The 5,270-nt window shown below is 39.2% G+C and overlaps 1 long non-coding RNA gene across 1 annotated transcript; it reads right to left on the bottom strand.

Annotated features, from left to right (window-relative positions):
- Positions 1-218: 218 nt before the first annotated feature.
- LOC124273327 lies at positions 219-2,036 on the bottom strand. The gene is made up of 3 exons (XR_006897612.1): positions 1,915-2,036; positions 659-957; positions 219-404 (listed from the first exon to the last, which is right to left on the bottom strand). It is a non-coding gene; the product is annotated as an uncharacterized LOC124273327 (long non-coding RNA).
- Between the last annotated feature and the right edge of the window lie 3,234 nt (positions 2,037-5,270).

The following is a 5,270-nucleotide window of genomic DNA, read 5'->3' as shown; positions in this document are numbered from 1 at the left end:
AATATCAAAATTACACAAAAAAGATTTCAAAGATTCATTTATAGGTTTCCTCAGTCCACAAATGTTCCATGTTATTATGTTAATTAAGTCATTATTTTCAGTTAAGTTTGTACTCTGGGCCGGGCCACACCCTTATCCATTCATCCAGGTAGGTGGTGGGTCTTTATCCAGAGCATTGATACAGTCTCTCGTGTCATCAAAAATGAATGATCTGCCATCAACAACTTGTCATGCCGTAAAATTATTTTCGATTTTGCACCACAAAGCTCTCTAGCCCTTTCTATGTAGGGATAGAGTTTTCGTTGTTTCTCTCGGACATCCTGACTGTAGTCTTCTTTGATGATAACTTTGGAGGTTCCCTCACCTGGCACAGATCCATGCCTCTTCCTATTTTCTCGGAAAGCCTGCAACACAGTTTGTTTATGTTTAAATCTCCCGAATTGAACACAAATTATTCTTGAAGAAGCTGGCACCTTTTTGCCTGAGCATGAAGCTCGTTCGATTGGGAATTAACTGTGTTCAAGAGCGTCGGTGATGTCAAGATCGTTTACCAGGAAATTCCGTACCTTGTTTTCAGTTTCAGACCAAGATTCATCACTACTTTCTTCTAGACCCTTAATAATTATGTTGTTACGCTTCAATGCATCTTCAAGCTTACCAACTTTGGCCTTCAAGGCCTTATTTTCTGTTCTCAAGTGTTAAACATCGTTCAGGCTTTCCACGCAATCACCTAACTGTTTCTCAAGCTTGTTGACATCAGACCGGATGCTAACACTAATGCGGTCAAATTTATCCTCCATACGTTGGAGAGGGACAAGAATGTCAGCTATACTTAGCGCCCCTGAGTTGCCTCCCTTTTCTTGATTGTAACTTGGTAGCTTGGTTTGTGATAGTGAATTCTTTTTTGACGCCTCAGTGGATCTGGTGTCTGGGCCGGGGTTTCGTTCAACTGAACCGCTGATAACAATAAGCATACAGCATAAAAAAGTCAACAGTTAATCAGTGATTAAGGAAAGCACTACAAATCATATAATCTTATCTAATCTTTTGCATTAGAAATGGCATAACATCAAATAATGCACAGTCACTTTATTCCAGTTATGCTTTGGTGTCCCTTGGCTCATTCATTTGCTGGAAATTAACAGCCTAGTGCATGTGAAAGACAGAATTCCCACGCAGCTTGTGGCAACGTTTCCTTTAAAAGAGGCTACAGACAGCATGGACGCCTCAAAACTTCTTCACCATGCCACAGTGCAAACAGTTAAGCGCCCGCAACAGGACCATTGCATGGTTACAGGATGGTGAATCCATAAGAAGTGTTGTTCTCCGTCTTCAGGTGTCATGCACAGACTGAGGGAGAGGTTCCAGGCCACTGGTGGAGTAAAGGACAGACCTCGCTCTGGAATATGGGCAGATGACCGATATGTTATGGGCCAAGCCCTTCGGATTCACAACTGCCTGTGCCCATTTGCCACAAGCTGCATGGGAAGTCTGTCTTCCACAAGCTCTAGGCTGTTGTGTTTGGGAGTTTGAATCACACATGGTGCTGGTGTGTTTCAGCATCCTTGTTTTTCGCTGTTTTTAACAATGTTTCATTTCACTCAAACTCAACGAATATTGAATCAATTGCTCACTGCATGTTCCAACATGTCGTTTAAAGCGCCTATTAAGCACACAAATAGTTGCATTTACCTAAGAGTATAAATGACCTCACCACGTTTCAGTTTATATATGACTATCAAGTTTTAGGATGTTCCCATATTTTGCGTTTGTAGTGTATTACCAAGTCTACATAATATATGCCGGAAACGGTTCTACCACCCATCCTCCTCTTAGAAATCGTGATATTTACATAATATTGAAAACTACAGTTGCAACACTATATATGTGCAAAACAGCTGCATTTACAGTTACCGGGGCTTCTACTTGAGCTGTTGTATCTGAATTATGTCGTAACCTTCATATCTGCTTTCCAGCTTATTCACATCGACTTGATTTGCGAATGGAGACAGACCTGGAGACATTCCACCGTCACAACATTCTGAAAATACAAGAGTGCATTTCGTTTTATGGTAATGCACTCCGTTAGGAACTACGTGTGGTCCTGTCTTATGATAGCATGTAGCTTAATGAAATATTGCGATGTTCCGATAAGGATCGGGCGTACAGATGTTTCCTCAGATAGCATCAGATGGGGACCCGTGAAGGTCCGGGTTAGGATATTGATCTTAAGTAAGAGACTAACGGGATCGGGTGGTCAGGCTCGCTGACTTGGTTGACACATGTCATCGGTTCCCAAATGCGCAGATCGATGCTCGTGCTGTTAATCACTGGATTGTCTGGTCCAGACTCGATTATTTACAGACCGCTACCATATAGGTGGAATATTGCTGAGTGCGGCGTAAAACTAAACTCACTCATCAGTTGGGAGGGATACCTTTTGTCGATTGTCCCGTGACACTAAACACTGAGTAAAGTTGAGTCGGGACTAATAATCCTCATGTAACCATGACATATCAGGAAGGATAGCAATATATGGATGAACAACTTCTTTACAGTTAGAGCAACGTTTCGGTGTAGTTACTAACACCGCTATCAAGCAAGTCATCCTTTATTGTTATCCTTCCTTAGTGCTCCAACTGCTAAATGCCTCACAAAGAAGACAAATGAGATATCAATGTCGTGTTCTGAACAATGTTTAACATGGTCCGAATGTTCTGTCAATTTCAAAGGCTACGTACTGTGATGCCATATATCTCCATCTCTCACTTGGATAACTTATGTGACGATAATTTCCGTTGTTAGCCTCTCATACCATTACATTGTATATTACCAGGCATCCTGTGCCACAATGTAATTGTCATCAATTTCTTGTTGTATTGTGACACATTTAGACTCAGTCTAACATCCCATGGCTTGTAGGAAACTTCCTGATATTGAACTCATACAATGTTCATTGCTGTCCGACATGCCCGTTAACAATATGTAACTAAACGACAGTCTTTTAGTTATATATTGTATACTTCTCTACAAAAGTTTAGACTCACTTAAAACACTCACTATATGTTATGTATATATATATATGGTTACATCGAAGATTGATTCCTCCACTACCTTGGGGGAACCAACTACAAACATTATGCAGGTGGATTGCACGAGGATCAAGCATCAAATTGATGAAAAACATGCAAATATCGTGCATGTGAACAGCTGCTTTGTGGTGTAAAGTTTTGTTAAGAATTTGCCATTTTTCACTGATTTTCATCATTTACTGAAGTCATAACAATAATCTTTTCAACGTTACGAATTTGTTTTACAATACACCGGTTCATGTGTAAACAGTACCTTTAAACAGTATGGAGCATTTTGCAAAATGTAGCTTAAACAGTTGCCTGAAGTAAGTGGCTATATTTACACTAGTGAGTCTAAACTTTTGATGAGAAGTATGTGCTGGGTTGTTTTTAATTGAAATAAATAGTTTGTTTTAAATAGTATTAATGTGTCTGTGCCTCCACGTCAACTCATTCTATCGGAAATAAGTATGCCTCTTCAACCCACGTCTCTTGGCAATTTGTGAGCAACTGAATTAAACAGCAAGTGCGATGTGTGCTTTCTGCTTTTGCGTATACAGTTCAGTTACCTCGCATAATATGTACAGTGTTTAAACATTGATTGATCGAGAGTAGCCAGAATTATTTGACTGGTGTACTTAATCAGTACTGCGTAATTTACAATGTTGATTAAACAGGAATTAACTAACAATATGGAATGCAATAGAAACAAAGAAAATATGAAAACAACTTAAGAACAACTTGTTTGAGTGGCATTTTAGAAGTTGAGACGTACAATATAGAACAAGTTTTATGGATAACAACTTCTTTATTTCGTGAGTGCGACGTTTCGATACAGATTCTTGTACCGTTGTCAAGCAAGAGTGATACATGAAGTGTAGGCGCTGCATATATATACTGTATATAACAATGAAACAACATAATAGACAAAGGAAACAACATAATTGCCATGATTGGCTAAGCAGTAAGCTGAAGAAGCCAGTGAGTACACAAAGGATAGTGAATGGAAGCCAGAGATGTAGTTACAATGAGATGTTTAAACAATAGATGCGATGTTTATACACTGATCCACTCCTCCACCAAGCCCAATCTATTGTATAAACATCGCATCTATTGTTTAAACATCTCATTGTAACTACATCTCTGGCTTCCATTCACTATCCTTTGTGTACTCACTGGCTTCTTCAGCTTACTGCTTAGCCAATCATGGCAATTATGTTGTTTCCTTTGTCTATTATGTTGTTTCATTATTATATACAGTATATATATGCAGCGCCTACACTTCATGTATCACTCTTGCTTGACAACGGTACAAGAATCTGTATCGAAACGTCGCACTCACGAAATAAAGAAGTTGTTATCCATAAAACTTGTTCTATAACTTAAGAACATACACTGAATGAAGTGAACATGACTTACCTTATAATAACCAGGAAAAGTGTCTATTAGTGACCAGTCTGTATTCCAAAAAGGTCGTTATACATGCTAAGGATGCCCTCAGAGTTCGTGAGTTGAGTTGAGTTGAGTTGGGCTTTACGTCACATCGGCATTATTCCAGCCATATATACTGACGAGAACAATTCTGCATTAGTTAACATTGTAAGTACAGAGTCAAAATGAGTTTTATTTCAAAAACATATATTCATTTCATTGTCATTTAAAAACAGAAAAAGTAATAGCACTAAATTTAAAGGCAGGCAATTTGCTAGTCACATTACACAATTACAATTTATGATCAAGATCAACTTCCCTCAGGTAGTTCACTATCAGATGAGCGCTCACGCGGGAGAACAGATCTTTCAGATTTGTTGCTCCATAATGTGGGGCCCTAGCAGACGATAAGTCCACACAGTCAAGCAGAATATGAGTTCGTGATATGGTCGCATGTTCGATTGTCATTTTTATAAAAGCAATACTGACAATGCTGCTGATTAGTATATGGACACTGACGGATTATAGACGTCGGGCGGAACATGCCACTTGTTGAAGCACGTCCTGATCATGGCATACTTATATTGTAACCCCACTCCGCTCTGGAAACATAATCCAACAATCACTTGTTGAAGTACGTCCTGATCATACTTATGCTGTAAATCCACTTCGTTCTGCAAACACAATCCAACAATCACTTTTGAAGCACGTCCTGATCATGGCATACTTATACTGTAACCCCACTTCGCTCTGCAAACATAATCCAAC

This window comes from Haliotis rubra, unplaced genomic scaffold (assembly GCF_003918875.1).
Source record: "Haliotis rubra isolate DU_JTF1 unplaced genomic scaffold, ASM391887v1 Scf18, whole genome shotgun sequence".
Classification (NCBI taxonomy): domain Eukaryota; kingdom Metazoa; phylum Mollusca; class Gastropoda; order Lepetellida; family Haliotidae; genus Haliotis; species Haliotis rubra.
This window is presented reverse-complemented; position numbering and strand designations above follow the sequence as displayed.